Below are 16,929 nucleotides of genomic sequence, written 5' to 3'. Positions count from 1 at the left end.
CTTTATCGGTCGTGCTGATCCAGTCCATGAGTTCCATTTTGTGTTTTATTCTCTGAGGGTTCCCGACCAGATCTTCTTCGGTGCAGATTAATTCTTCTAGTTTTGCTCTTTGCTTCAGGGGCCATTTTTTTAGGATGTTAGTATGGCCAGTTGAAAGTTCTGCAGCAATAAATTTGTATATCGGGAGTGTGTCTGGAAGAAGGATTTTTCTGAAAATGTGCATAGAGTTCTATTAAACGGATGATAGTAGAGACAATAGACCTAGATCACACCTGATGTTTGCGATTGCGGCTGAATTTGGTAGGCTCAAGACAGAATGCAACAGTAGGCCTTCTAATTTTGCCCACATTGAATTTGGCATAGACAGGGGCACGCCCATTCCTTAGGTTAAGGCCAGGACTACTTTGCCTTTGTAGAATTGAATTACAGGCACCAGCGAGAATTTTCCATATTGCTTATCGATGGCTCTCATCTGTGTCACTAGATTCCTGGCTTTGCCCCATAGAATGGTTTGCATTGTTGTTTCCTGTGCTGAGCTATCAATCGTTATGCCCAGGTATTTATAATGCACAACTACTTCAATCTTGGTGTTTTCCAGGAACCAGCCCCTGTTGCATCTATTGTATGGGCATTTTTTTGTTAGGATCATGACTTTTGTTTTGAGTTTATTGATTTCCAAGTTATTTGAACTTATGTACTGTACCAGGTTTGTCAATTGGCGCTGCAAGCTAATACTGTGGGACGTCCCTCCTCTGGCCTACTGGTAGCAGTGTCTAGCACAGAGGGTTTTGAAATCTCACCTTGCGTGACTCCAAATGAACATCTTCAATTGATAAAAATCAAATACTCAGGTGGTGTATTGGCTCTTGTTAATATGTACAGAAATCCTCTGTCAATAGCCGACAATACGTTTTTTAAAGATCTGGAACAAATATTGCATACAATAATGTCAACACAAGAATTCACTAACACAATATTGGTTGGTGACTTGAATTTGAAGTGTTTTTCTGAAAATAAAACAGCAAAAATTATGGCTTGTCAGAGATGGTTACAACTAATGAGTGAACGACAATTTATTATGCTTAATGGTGCTTTCAAATCCGACAATCCTCCTAGGAGTACGTGGTGGAGGGGAAATAGTGAGTCAATAATTGATTATATGTTTATGGATAAACATACTTTCAGTTTAACGTCTACTTTTGAAGTTATTAATCACCCTCATAGTGACTATGAACTTTTGAAATCTCAGTGGTCAGATGATTTGAAGTCATCAGTTCATAGAAATGGAAGATTCCAAACAATTGTGAATGTCAACACCGCTGGATCTCGTTTCCAGTGGAATGAGTGCTCTCTAACGCTCTTCAAAAATAGATGTGACGATAGTCTATCACAAACGACATGGGCAAGCGAACAATACAGTTAGATTTTACAACTGTACACGTATCACACTACTTCTGTAATATGTACCTTTCGCCAGCCTAAACATATTTTTGAGCCCGAGGTTCAAATAAGAAAAGTGGAATTTCGAAGGGAAAAGAGAGCAGCTCTCAAGCTACCAGTTCATGCTCGAGAAGCGACAATTTGCACAGCAAAATGCAAGTATATAAATTGGTTGCGTTCACATAGAATAATTCTATATCAACGTGATGGTGAAACTATGCTCCAAGCAATGTCCTCCAAAAACACGGCGGAATGTGGTCACTATTGAACATGGCTGCTCAGATAAGTCAACAAGCCGTGCAGATCAATGGTGTGTTACAGCATCAATGGATTACACATTTTTCTAAGATGTATGAATGTCCGGATGACGGCACTCAGGATGCATTAGAAACATCATCTAACTTTCATTCTTTATTTTATAATGAGATCGAGTGGTTCCAGGGCCCCAGGCCCGGATGGCCTGACTAACCACATGTTTAAATTGCATCCTGAATTGTGGACAAAAATCTTGTACATCATCTTTGTCCAGATTGTAAATAGGAATGTCATACCTGATTCTTAGAGGCGTTCAGTAATCATTCTGATTTTCAAGAAGGGCGACTGAGCTTGTCCGGCTAACTACAGGCCGATCGCCCTTCTTGATATATCTGGAAAGATGTTTGCAAGATTCATATTAAGGGATTTTAATCAATGGACATTTGAGAAATCTCAACGTGATCCCTTTCAGACAGGGTTTGTTTATGGAATGGGCACATCGATTAATCTACTGACAATAAAAGCCATCATCACCCATCATGCGCAAATGAAACAACCAATTTATCTTGCATATGTAGACTTGAGAGCGACCTTCGATTCTGTTTCAAGAAGACTGCTATTTGAGAAAATGGTGTCAGCAGGTTGTCCCTCTTACTTAATAAGTTTGATACGAGCACTACACACTAATACCACAATGAAAGTAAGGTTAGACTTGAAGGGCACACTAAGCCCTTCGATTGAAACATGAAGAGGAGTGAGGCAAGGATGCATTCTTGCATTTGCCTTATTTAATTTCTTTCTGTCAGACGTACAGACTGCATTTGTGAGAGTGTTGTCAGATGCTTCAAAGCTAGTTTCTAAACCCATTGAAGCTATGCTGTATAGGGACGACTTAGTTCTCATCTCAAAAACCCCATGTGGATTGCAACGGTTATTGATTGCATTAGAGCATTATCTTAAGAAAAATCTGCTCAACATCAATACTGACAAAACAAAAATCATGGAATGCAATCCAAATAACAAACAAGTTAAACCCAAGTTCAAATGGCTCCTGCAGAAGATACCTTTAGAATGTGTCACCAAATACACTTACTTGGGTATAACTATTGCGAATGTCAACGATGAAGAAATACATATGATGTATTTACAAAGAAAGCTTAACATGTCCATCTCTCAAGCCATATTGATCCAAAGCAAATATGGGAAATTTTCAATATTTCCTGCTCTAAAAATGTTCATGCAGAAAACTACTCCTATAGTAATATATGGAGCGGAAACTAAGAAGATTATCTCAAAGTTGCAGTGGAATAAACTTGAAGCTAAATTTTGGTGGCGTCTTCTTAAACTCCCAAGTTGTGTTCCAGGCTCGTGCTCAGATACGAACTACGTTTAATCTCTCTGTATGCGTGATACATGTGGAACTTGATTGCATTATATCGTAAATGCATCATGGCGACTGTTTCGTTGATGTTAATTAGAATATTGGCAGATCATATGTGTAAAAGTAACAACCTGTTTGTGCATAGATGGAGAGAAACTATAAATCAAGTACTATCTAATGCTAACATCTCAGTGGAAGTGCTGATACAGAATCCTGCAAAGGCTAAAACAAAACTGTTCCAGATAGATTGGTTAGAAACTCGAACTAAGTGCATGAAATATCGTGATTTTGTTAATCAACCATTCGCCATAAAAAATACAGTGAGCCGGAACTGTACCTAAAACAATCTCCATCTCTGCGACACAGGTGTGACTTCATGCGGTTAACATTCAACCTGTGGTTGACTAAAGGAGTGCAGGCAAAAAGAAAAATTATAATTGATCAAGACACGAAATGCAGATTTTGCATTAGTCCAGTGCATGAGGAAACTCTATGGGCCTCATTACACGGAAGGCGGTAATGGTTAACGGCCACCGTTAATGGTAACGGTGACCGTTAACCAGTACCGCCTTACTACGAGGTCCCTTAGCGGGTTGGTGCTTTAACGCCTGCTTTTTGCAGGTGTTAAAAACCAACCCGCTAAGGGACCTCGGAGCTAATTACGGCACCGCAAAATTGCAGTGTCGTAATTAGCGCCTTCCCCATTCCCATAGAGCTCTATGGGGCAGAAATGGGAATGGGGAAGGGCAATGGCGGAAGGGGGATTTACTGCCCCACCAACCTTGGAATGGGGCGGTAAATCCCCTTTCCGCCAAGGCGGTGCCGGTATTTTACCGGCATGAGCCATGGCGCTAATAGCGCCATGGCTCACCGCCTTCCGTGTAATGAGGCCCTATATCATTTATTGGTGGAATGTGAAGCATTAACAGAACTACGCATTAAGCATCTTAAACCAACCTTTGAACATCATAGAAATCTCTCATCATATTCACTTTGGCAGTTTATATTCAATGGACAAATTTCTTCACAGAGAAACAGTGTCATAGCCTTTCTTCAAGCATTAAAATTAGAGATGATCGAATTGTGATAAAAAAATGGGAGATTCGCAAGGTCATGATTGAAATGAAGCAAAATATGTAAGTGTAACAGGGGATAGAACTATGGTATTGTGATTGAGACTAAGATAATTATCTGCACTAGAATCACTTGATTGGTTTCAATCACAATAGATGTATCTCATTGTGTTCTAATTGATGAAGGGATACGATATTTTTATATTTGTTGTTCTCTTATACATCTTCTGTTTTTAGCTCTTTTTCTCTTTTATTTTCTTTCCTTGTATTTTTTGTTATTTTGAATGAATATGTTTTTAATCACAATTTGCTGTAAAATGTTTCTTTTCCTTAATAATTTGAAATATGTTTTAAATAATTTGAAAATTGTAAAACTATTGTAAAGTTGACAATGTCAGCTATGTCAATAAAAATAAAAAAGGGGCATGGGCCATATGAGGTGCTAGAGCAAACAGGAACTTGTACCTATAAAATAGCCAAACCTGATAGAAAGCAAAAGTCCCACCTTTACCACGTAAATCTCTGAAAAGAGTGGAAAGAAAATCCTTCCACTGCCACCTCCTTGATATTGTCTTGTTTGGTACTGGAGGAGACAGACAACTCTGAGCTTATTCCCCAAGAACTATCTAGACAGAAGCAAGACGATTTGAACAACCTTATTGTGGCATTCCCCAATGTATTCTGTGAGAAACCCGGGAGAGTACATGGTACTTATCATTATATCAGAACTCCAAAGGGAAAAGTGGTCCATTTGAAACCATATAGACTCCCAGAAGCATGAAAACAAATAGTGGTTGAGGAAGTGAAGAAAATGCTGAAGGCAAACATTATCAAGCCCTCTTCAAGTCCATGGTTCTCCCCTATTGTGTTGGTAACTAAACCTGATGATTCCTGAAGGTTTTGCATAGACTTCAGGCAGGTTAACGCCATCTCCGCATTCAATGCCTATCCTATCCCACACATCAATGATTTAATAGATAAACTTTGAAATGCCACATTCTTATCAACCCTAGATTTAGCCAAGGGATATTGGTAGGTCCCGGTACATGGACCAAATAAGGAAAAGACAGCTTTCTCAACATCCCTGAGACTATTCCAGTTTCAAGTCCTCCCTTTTGGGCTGCATGGGGCTCCAGCCACTTTCTAACGACTTATGGACAAAGTATTACATCCCTACTCCAATTTCTGTGGGGCCTATATTGATGACATAGTCATTTATAGTAAAACTTGGAAGACAATCTTTTTGATCTTTCTGCTATTATGAGAACCCTCAGAGATGCCGGCTTAACGTCCCATCCATCCGAATGTAAACTAGCTCAATCGGCTGTGAAATACCCAGGCTTTTTTGTAGGAATGGCAGTGTCCAGCCCAGCAAGACAAAGTGAAAGCCGTCCTAGATGCCCCCACACCCAAGTCCAAGAGAGACCTCTGGGCTTTCTTAGTACTGATTGGTTATTACTGTACATTTCCCCCAAATTTCTCAGATAAAACAGCCAAGTTAACAGACAAACTAAGGAATGCTGTACCCCAGAATATTCATTTGACTGATGAGGGTGATGCATGTTACAACAACCTAACACAAACCTTGTGTCAGAACCCAATTCTAAAAGTAGTAGACAAATATACAATGGATTAGAACACCCCATCCTATTCCCACCTGAGAATTACTCTGTGTTGGAATTAGAGGCCCTTGCCATCAAATGGGCAATCGTCAATCTAAGGTACTATCTTCTAGGGAAGAGGATCACACTTGTCACTGACCACTCACCTTTAGTATGGATAAGTCAAAGAAAGGACTCTAACCCTCGAGTCCTGCAATGGTTCTTGGACCTGCAACCCTACTGTTTCACTGTAAAACACAGAAAAGCTAAAGAGCAGGGGAACGTCGATTTCCTTTCCTGGTTTCCCTGTGAAACAGATGCGGCTGCATTGCATAGGGGAAGGGTATGTGAGAATGCAGAGGGTGTCTCATCCGGTAGCCCCCAGGTATCTCTCTCTCAGGTGGCCAGGGCACAGCATCGCCTTTGGATCCAGACCCTGGTGGTGGACCAGTGCTGGAGGATCCTCAATGAGGGGTTTCGGGGTGTGAGGGTGAGGCAGCTGATGATGAGGCGTGGTATTCCTGCCTATTTTGATTATCCAACCCATCCTATTTTGAAACAGATGCGGCTGCATTGCATAGGGGAAGGGTATGTGAGAATGCAGAGGGTGTCTCATCCGGTAGCCCCCAGGTATCTCTCTCTCAGGTAGCCAGGGCACAGCATCGCCTTTGGATCCAGACCCTGGTGGTGGACCAGTGCTGGAGGATCCTCAATGAGGGGTTTCGGGGTGTGAGGGTGAGGCAGCTGATGATGAGGCGTGGTATTCCTGCCTATTTTGATTATCCAACCCATCCTATTTTTTAGGATTCACTGAAGTCCACCACCCCCCCCCCCTTTTACACAAACACTGGGCCGAGGAAAAAAAGTGACTGAGAGGCATTAACTTTCACACATTGTACTAGAAATGTCCCGCTAATTTGGTCAGGCAAAGTCAGCACTTGACTCTGGGTGCATACACCTGATAACAATTAGTTCTCCTCAAACGAATAAAAGGCAGAATCTAAAGACACACTCTGGGTAAGGTGAAACATGAGTATGAGCAGAACTCCCAGGATGAAGGCAAACCTACTGGAGCAGAGCAACGGACCAAGGGGCGAGAGCAGCGGGTCGAAAACCCCAAGAGTTCCCTACTTTTGTATTTTGTATTTTTGTATTTTGGGATTTATAACACGCACAGAACAGACTAAACCATGCAGCGGCGCAGATGAGATAGGAATTAGTATAGAACACAGCTAAGTCCATACAAAGACCCCATCAGATGTTGAGATACTCTATCTAAACAAAAAAGTCTTCAATGCTCGACGGAACTGAAAGAGTGATTCAAGGGTCCTCATTTCTAGTGGCAAGGAATTCCACAACTTTGGACCAAAAACAGATAATCTTCTGTCACCCCGTGATTTATATACTAAGTAGGGAACAAGTAAAAGGTGACACTCACTAGAGCGCAGCTGTCTCACAGGTTGGTATGGCTGAATCAGATTCCTCAGTTTCAGCGGGCAATACCATTTACACATTTAAAGATGATACAGGCTACCTTAAACCTTATAGGATCTTCTATTGAGAGCCAGTGTAAGTCACAGTGAAATGAAGACACGTGAGCAGTTCTGCCCAACTTGAATATAGTCCTGACAGCCGCATTCTGTGCTTTTTGAAGTCTTTGGATTTGTTTCCATGGGATACCCAGCAGTTGACTATTGCAGTAGTCCAAGTGAGCATTGATCAGTGCGCAAACCACAGACGCATGGTCTTCTTTAGGAATGTAGGGGAGTGCCTGGCATAGGAGTCTCAGAACAAAATGCACCGCCTGAAACTTTTTTCTTTAAACTTTGTTTATTGACAGTCATGTTGGCATATTGGTGTTCATACAGTACAACAATACTTTCTGCAGTGCAATGTGTTTACAACAGTATACATTTATAAAGAAATTAGATGATCAAGATGTAGAGGTTGGCGAAAAGTCAATATCAGATAATATCTCACATAAATAACTTCTAAATGGAGCGCATATATCTTTAGGACGGTTTGTTACTGGCATAGCTAATACATATTGCTATTCACATTCATTCACAAATGTCAATTCTCTGAGGAAAGCGTTTGTCTGGGGGGCGTATGTAAAACCTTCCAGCATTTCAATATGCATTGTTTCGCTACAACACATGCCACATTGAATAGTCTTCTAGTGGTTTCAGCCACTTTACCAATATCTCCAAACAGATATTTCAGGGGGGTCAGGGAGACCAGTATTTGTGTTATTTGCTGTATCTAAGCAATGCTGCTCCAAAACACAGCAATCTGTGGGCATGCCCAATACATATGAAAAGCATTTGTGTGTGGGTCCCCACCTTTCAAACATTCCCCCAAACAGTTCTCTGTGAATTTGGCCATTTTGACTGGGGTATAATGAAGTTGATTAAGTGTAGCCCAGCATTTAGAGACACTGTTTTTGTCAATTGGCAGCATTTGCGCCATTGTTCTTTACCCAATGTCATACCCAGATCTGATTCCTATGTTGTTTTAATAGTGTTCAGGGATTTGGAATGTGTTTGTATCAGGGCATATAGATTGGGGACCCCCGCCCTCACCCCATGTTTTCTGTAAGATGTCGTCAAATGTGGGGGAGATTCCGGGGAAGCGCCAGAGCGGGGCTTCAGGGTCATAAGGTACCTCTACGTTTATTCTCCTATATATCATGGACCATGCATGTATGCACTGTAACATTAACAGGGTCATATCTACAGGAGACTTTATGGCGAATACTAAAAATTACAGAAATGAGATCAGTAGGGGATGCTGCATACCTTTTTATAGGGATATGTGTGGCAGTATATTCTTGATCATGCCAGTGTTTGGCCAATTGGGCTTGTGCTTTCAAATAATAGAGCTCGAAGTCTGGTGCAGCAATGCCACCGCTCGAGTACGGTTCCACTAGTTTGTCCCATTTCATCCTCGCAGCTCCCTTGCCCCATACAATTTAGGTGGCCAGGGATTGCAGTCTAGTAAGAAATACTCTGCCAGGCTAAAGGGGAATATTGCCAAAATAGTATAATAGTTTGGGGAGAACCACCATTTTCAGGAGTGCTACCCGAGCGTATAAAGAGATGGAAAGTTTAGCCCACAGTTGGAGTTTCACAGCTAACAGCTGTAGGAAAGTTTTGTGGTTGTCAGCGTATAGGGTTTGTCTTTCTCTGGACAGGATTATGCCCAAATAGCAAACTTCGACAGGTGCCCATTTGAATCCACTGGCATAGAATGGGCATTCGGTAGCAGGCATAACCAGAAACAGTTCTGATTTCGACTCATTAATTGTATACCCAGAATGCTGTGCAAAACCATGTATGTCCTTCATGATAGGGACAAGATTTACTTTAGGGTCTCGAATATAGTGTAGGGTATCATCTGTGTATTTGAGGAGGGCTGGTCATTCTGACGCCCCTATGTTCATGGTTTTTACGAACAAACGCCGTCATTGGTCCAATTGTTAGGGCAAACAGTATGGGAGAAAAAGGACACCCTTGTCTGGTACCCCTACCTAGGGGAAACAGTGCGGCCAAAGTGTGGTTCGTAAGGACTCTCGCCCTAGGGTTGGAGTAGAGGAGTCGAACACATTTTATAAAGTACGGACCCAGTCTGAAGCACTCGAGCACTGAGATAGATACACCCAGGAGACAGAATCAAATGCCTTTTCCGCGTCTAGCGCAGCCACTGCTGCTTTTGCCTTAAGGCATATCTGTGCCATTACCCCAAATAGCCTACGGAGACTGAGGGCGGTGGATCGCATTGGAATTAATCCAGATTGGTCTGGATGTACTAATTTGGGCATGTTGGGGAGAAGCCTAGTCGCAAGGATTTTGGCGAATATTTTTGCATCTATGTTTATTAGGGAAAGGGGTCTGTATGAGGTCATATCAAGAGAGGGGCGCCAAGGTTTCAATAATACAGTAATTATAGCTTTGCACATCGAATCCGGGAGTGTACCCCAGTCCATAGACTCCTCCCACACATCCAGCAAGATGGGGACTAGTTTCTTATCGTACTCCTTATACAACTCAATACCCAGGCTGTCTGAACCAGGGGTTTTCCCCGATGCCAGGGATTTAATAGCGTTAACTATTTCCTCCTGGGTAATCAGCAAATCGAGGAAGGATTTAGCCTCAGGGGAGAGTACATGAAGCCCAAGTCTGTGTAAATATTCAGACGTTTCCTCGGCTGTTTTCTCGTCTTAAATGGAGTACAGTTCTGTGTAAAATTGTGTAAATGAGTGTTTATTTCTTCCCCTTGGGTCATCACCACTCAATTTGTTGCTCGGATAGTAGCAATAGGGTTGCAGTAATTTTCCGCTTTCAGCATGTTGGCCAATGATTTTCCCGCCTTATCGCCCTCTCCGTACGTGCTCTCGCAGGAGCGGCTATATATTGCACTTCCGTATCAGCTAATTTATGAAACTTGCTTAACAGTTTGTAATGTCTGCCAAGGTGCCCTTATGTGTCGTACTGTAACTTTTCTCATGTTCCCGTAGGTGGGACTCCACCAGACTCAATTCTGTCCTAACTGATTTAAGCATGCCCTTGGTTTTGGCCATAAGGATACCCTGTACCCAAACCTTGAAGGTTTCCCAAAATGTTGCGTGAGTGTTAACGGAGCCAGCGAAAAACACGTGGAGAAGACCAGATCCCACAAGTGAAGTGAAGACTGCATTGTGTTTCAAGGATGCCAGCGACCCTCCCGGGTGAATGGCAGAGTTGGGAGGCGAGGCCAAGCCTGTGGTACTAACCTTGTCTTGAGAATCGGATATCCCAAAACCAAGAAAGAGACGCACAAAGGCCGTGATTTGGTAAGCGACCTGAGAGACCGGTGTGTGTTAAAGTTTGAAGTAGCAACATTATATCACAAGTGAAGGCTGCACGCGTGTGGATGAGATGTGAGGAAAGGCAAACCTGTGAATGAACTCTGAAGTAATAGATAGCTGCAAAATGTTTGAAGCGATAAAGCGTATGAGCAACAAAAGTGAAAAAATAAATGTAACTCCTAGAGAAGGGGAAAGTGAAAGTTGAACTGTAAACTTTGAGTCAAAGTGGTCCTGCAGTGGTCTGAAAAGTAAACCACGCACATTTGAAAGTCTTCGACATCCGAAAGTGGTCATAGCCCGACAGAGGGAGACCCGAAGTGAAATAAGCTTGGAGAAGGGAGCCCCCCTTGCAAGTTTGTGTTGAACTTTATCGTGAGAGGTCTGAGCCTGGCAGAGGGGGACCTTTGTGAACTTTTTGATTGAAACATTATTTTGGACATAGAGAAAAGAGACTTAAACGTGGAAGGCCAGGTGGAACCATATATCCACGTTCTGTAACAGTTTTTTGTACTAGAATCCGAGCCAGAGTGTGTCATTCTGCCTACAGGGACAGCCTTACTCCTTGAAGTCTAACGTGGGTAGGGGAGCTGGTTCTACCACATGTATTCATTTGAACACTGATTTTTTCTTTTGCATGCATTTCTCCTTTTTACACATTTTGTACAAGACATAGGGCAGTCATAAGGTTTTGTTAGCATAGGCCATTTTGATTTGACAGACTCCACTACAATTGCGTTATTTATTATTTGATGGCCAAGACTACTCCCATCTTAGTTATAAGGCAAAGTAGGAGTTTCTCCAACCCCAACAATTTCAATAAACTTTTTACAAATTGTACCCACTGTGTCAGTGCCCTACATGTGATACAATGCCTCCCCTACAGTAGGCAAATGTAATGCTCAACGTCTCCTACTTTAGCGTTGCTAACATTACCCTAAAGTGGAAAGCAACATTGACATATAATTTACTTGACCTGCAAGGGATAATGGGTAAGGACTATGTCTGGCATTTGTTATGTCTATTCATATAAGAACACAACCAGAGATCTGCATAGTCAACAGGGCCTCAATAAATCAATAGACACAGAGCAGTTACAATGTATAGCTCTTTACTATCACTCTTAGGCACAAACTGCCTTTTCTCCACCCTATCAGGTGACATGCTTTTACGCCGCACAGATTAAGGACAACATGAACATGGGACAGGGGAAAGGGGTGAGCCTAGATATCGAAATATGACATTACATCTCTCCCCACATACCATATTACATGGTCCTATTATTCCATTTCCTCAATCAATTTTACAGGTTTTCGAGTGACTCTTCTTGATGGACTCCGAGACATTGTAACTCTGCTCTCTCCATTGCTGCAGCTGTCATCAGAGTCTATATCGCCATCCATGTACTCAGAACCAGATTCCTGTGAGGTTGCAACATCATCTGATTCTTCAATGTCATTTTTGTCAGTCATCATTTTTTTTAAAGAAGGAAGATTTTCTGGTAATGCTGTGTAAGCAACTCATGGTGGCAACAGTAAAGACAGACACAAGTGATCACAGTTCAAGGGTGTTTATTAAACTGTATAAATGGGTGAGAAAAACACCTAATCTAAACCTAAATCTAAGATGGGAGCAAGCTACCAGAATCAAATAATAATAAGGCAGTCCTTGTGGCGTCTTGTCAAAATAAAAGAGCCTATTCCAAAAAACCTATTGCCAGTCCTTACAGCGAAGTTACAAAAATAGTTTGGGATAGTGTTGACAAGAAAAGAAAGAAGTTTGCACAAAAGTGGTAAGTCAGGATGGTATAGCGAGATCTCCCTTCCCCCTGTTTTTAACACGGGACAAGGCGGACCTCTTGAGCAGAGCACACAAATGGGCTTTTCCAGCATGAGGCTATTGTTCTTCTCAGCGATATCAGGATCTGCGTTGGTCAAGTCTCTTTACCCAAAGTCTCTTGCCTCCGAGGACCTGATGTGTTAAAAAATACCAAAATAAAAGTTCCTTTGCGTATGTACGTTGGGTGATGACTTGTCCCCCCTGGATTCCCCGCTTCTGGGCTCAGAACCTTCTCGAATCTTAGCCTCCCTCCATTGGGTTCACTATGGCTTTTTACTCAAAAGATTTCACCTGTTGCATTCATGAGTCTCAATGTCCTTTTAAACAATCGTTCACTGTGGCCATCCCTCAGTCGGGTTCACTCTTTGTCAACACAATGCTCCTGGGGTTATCATGCGTTACCCTATTTTGTAGGCATCCCTCAGCCAGGTTCACACTTGCCAGAAATACAGTTCCTTCAGTTTTATCACAATGCAGGACTTACTTCTCTTAGCTTTTCCTTTTGTTACAATGGCCTCCCTTCATCGGGCTCAGACCATCAACTCAATGGCAACATCCTTTGGTTGAGTTTGTGCGTGTCATTCTAGCACAGCTCATGTTTTACTCATCTCATTAGAAAAGCGGGGTTCACTTCCCCTAGCTTTCTTTCGGCATCCCTCCATCTGGATCACACTTGCCTTTATTCGCTAGACCCCTTTTAGGTTCTTTTCCTGCTTAAGTCTGTGTCTCAGCCACCAGTCAGGCTTCACATACTTCAGTGTTTTCGGGGTGTTTCCATCCACCCTATTTCGCAGGCATCCCTCATTCGGGTTCACATTTGCCTTAGCTTCTATTCACCTTACTCAAGCCCGGATTTTAGGCCCAATCATGCTATCCTTTAAAGCCCCCAGTCAGGCTTTCCTTTAGGTTGTGGGTCAAAGAATTGCAACTGTACAAGGGGTTTTACTCAACCCTTGTATGACCACTTTGACCTCTTACGACGGGCTCTCCTATGGCCCTCTGGTATTTGTTGTTTTAACAAAAGGGGACCAAGCAGAGTCTTTCGATTGAGCGCCCACGTGGCGCTGGAGCTCTCTGCAGCTAGTCTTTCCCTGCGGTTTTAACAGTTCTGCAACACATAGTCTTTGTTCTTTAATTCCTCTTTCATTGCCATTTCCAACCTTCACTCAACATAGTTCGCTTTACTATCGGTTCTCCCCCCGACTCACTGGCTGAGATGAACCGATTCGTGTTTCTTGTCTCCGGAGTCGATGACGATACCACGGTAGCGAGCATCTTGGTTATCAGTGTAGGAGGGCTCCATGCACCGTTGACATCTACTACACTACACGCTGGTAGTTATTCCCGGTCTTATGATTCCATTCACAGAGGCTGCGCGGGTCAGGGTCGGAAAGGGCAAGGACACTTCTCTCCTTGTCATTCTTTAGGTTCTAGCCTCCTTTCTCCTCCTTTTGAACTGCAGTCCTGGAATAGCTGACCTGTCGTGTGGTCTGCATTGCTCGTATTGTGCTCTCGTTCTCCAATTTTTATCCTTGTGGGGAAGGGAAAGGGCGTCAGGTTTGTGTGGTTATTATCAATTGCCTGACTCTGACTGACCCTTGTGTTGGGACGTGTCAGGTAAACGGCCCTAGTGTTGGTCCGTTGTCTGTCTCGGTGTAGGAAAGTGTTTGTGTTAGAAAAGCAGGGTGGGGGTTGAACTTCTGAATATCCTACGGGGTAGGATGGAGAAGAGTTGTTATAAGGAAGGGGGTACCGCGTCACACCCTTCGGTGTCCCACTTCCACTCCCGGCAATGGCTGTGTCCTGACCACCTGGATGACGAATCCCCACGGACTAGCTTTGGTTTCTCACACTGCTATGTATGCGCGGCAGCGGTGCGGGCGAAGTGCATAGTCCACTCGCCTCGCTCTGATGACAATGACGCGAGGTACACGTGCCAGTCGTATAGCTTCAAGCACACAGCAAATACTGTTGCATGAGCTCTACGAGCTCGGCACTCGCGTACTTGCTCCCGATACGGAGCGCGTTCAGCCTTTCAGGCACAGAAAGACCAACCCAGATGCACGGTATCGCAGCAGATTTCGACACGTGAAGTCAGTGAATACTCGTTGCCAGTGTTATGTCTATTTGTGTAAGAACATAACCAGAGATCCGCATAGTCAATAAGGCCCCAATAAATCAAGAGACACAGGGCAGTTACAATGTATGTCTCTTTATTCTCACTCTTAGGCGCAAACTGCCTTTTCTCCTCCCTATCATGCTTTTAGGGCGCACAGATTAAGGACAATATGAACATGGGACAGGGGAAAGGGTTGAGCCTAGCTATAGAAACACGAAAGTACAGCATTACTCGTACATAGTATTGTGGCAACAGATATACAAGCAGCCAGATTGTTTTTCACACAATCTGCATCCTTTCAATGTTTTCTGAGTTCTAGTGGGCATAGACCCTAACAAATTATATGCTAACTCTGTGCTCTAAAGAAAACAGTTTCATTGAAATCTTGCATAATCCTGCCAAAGTATTAGGATGCGGTATGTTACAAACAATCTTGTATGCACTGCAAAATAATTGTGTACATGCAGATTCATGGCATTTTCATAAATTGCCCATGATATCATGGCGTGGCTTTAAATATGTTTTTCTTGCAAAGTATTGTGGGCATGTACATTTCCCAGTGTGTGTTTTACTGCTACAATCCTTCACTTTTTATAGAGCTCTCTCAACTAGTATTGGAGGATAGCCTGGAGCCCTGGGGAAGTATGGGGGAAGAGTACAGGAGAAAAACTCCTTTGGGGGGAAAAATAAATCAGAAACTTTTAAAAATCAAGTCAGATATTTTGGCAGTACATTGAAGGAAATGTGTTATTTGTTTGCTAAAGATAGGAATCTTTAGTAACAGTCTAGGAAAATGCACCTTCTTTTTCTTTCTATGGTCAGCTGCTGATGGCATTTCAGTATAATCATGTGTTCTTTGTTTATTACCTCTTTCATCCTTATACATCTATTTAACTGATAACAGGGAATTGCAAAAGAGGGGTCCTTAGATACAGAAGAAGGCACTCAGGAACTCGTTTTTGAGTCTCTACGTAATTCAGCGGTGGGGTACCAGTACGCATGCACTTTAGCGTGCAAAGGTCCCTGGAACTGAACTTTCATAATTTGCATGGTAGAGTGCAAAGGTGCAGGGCAGAAGGTGGCGTACAAGCATGTATGCTGCCTTTTTCCCTGCAGTTTTTCACTCTGACGGGCAAAATGAGTAAACACTGCTTGTCTGCCTGCCTGCCTGCTTCATATTTGTATTTTTGAATTGTATTTGATTGCCATAGCGCTTTATGCCAAAGCGCTTGTACAAGAATAAGAAATTGCTACAATCAATATGAACAATACAATCCAGTTAACAGGGAACAGCAGAGGGGAGTGAAACTAGAGTCAGTTGTAGGAAAGAGCAGATAGAAGATGGGTTTTGAGATTGCTTTGAAAGATATAGAGAGAGGAGGAAGAACAAATGGATAGAGGAAGAGAGTTCTATTGCTTGGGGCCAAGTAAGGCAAAGCAACGGGATCAAGAGGTTGCACAGAGGGTTTAGGGACAAAGAGAAGGAACTGATTCTGAGAACAGAGAGCACAGCAGAAGAATGTAGTGAGATAAGTGAAGAGAGGCAAAGGGGGGATAGACCATGCATACATTTAAATACAATGGTGAGGAAGTAATAAAGCAGAAGTGATTTGAAAGGGAGAGCGATACAGAGAGTCGAGAGGATGTAATGGAAGATTGAGAGGATAAAAGAAAAGAGATGAACAGAGGAGTTATAGATAGAGCGAAGAGGAACAAGATGAGAGGCAGGAAGGCCGAAAAGAAGAGCTGAACAATAGTTGATGCGAGAGAAGACTAAGCAGGAAAGAAGAAGCTTTGTGGCATGCAAGGAGAGAAAGGGTAGAGCACTGCGGATATTGAAAAGAGCATAGCGACAGCATCGGGCAGTAGGAGAGATAGGTAAAGAGAAGGGTCGAAGATTACACCTATGTTGCGAGTGGGGAGGGAAAAGGGAAAGGAGGAGCGAGGGAAAAAGAGGGAGGCGGGAGGAATAGGGGGAGGAATTTTATTAGAAGGAAAAAATAAAACCTCAGTTTCAGACAGTAGAGTGAAGGGTGTCAGTGAAAGGAAAAATAGGAATTGATTTGGGTGTCATCAGCATAAAAGTGAAAGGAGAGATTAAAAGAAGAAATAAGAGCAGAAAGCGGGATTGTATAAAGAGAGAAAATCAAGGGGCCAAGGACAGACTCTTGAGGAACTCCATAATGAAGGGGACGAGGGAGAGGTTTGGCCAGCCCAGTTCACAGAGTAAGAGCGGTGAGATAGAGATAGGAGTGAAACCATTTAAGAACAGAACCAGAGAGACCAAGAGTGGAAAGGGTAGAAATAAGAAGGGAGTAATCAACAGTATCAAAACTGCAGAAAGATCAACGAGGATAAGGACAGAAGAACGTTTAGAG

The sequence above is a fragment of the Ambystoma mexicanum genome, chromosome 13 (assembly GCF_040938575.1).
Source record: "Ambystoma mexicanum isolate Mex_15411 chromosome 13, UKY_AmexF1_1, whole genome shotgun sequence".
NCBI classification, from domain to species: Eukaryota; Metazoa; Chordata; class Amphibia; order Caudata; family Ambystomatidae; genus Ambystoma; species Ambystoma mexicanum.
Note: the sequence above shows the minus strand (reverse complement) of the source record.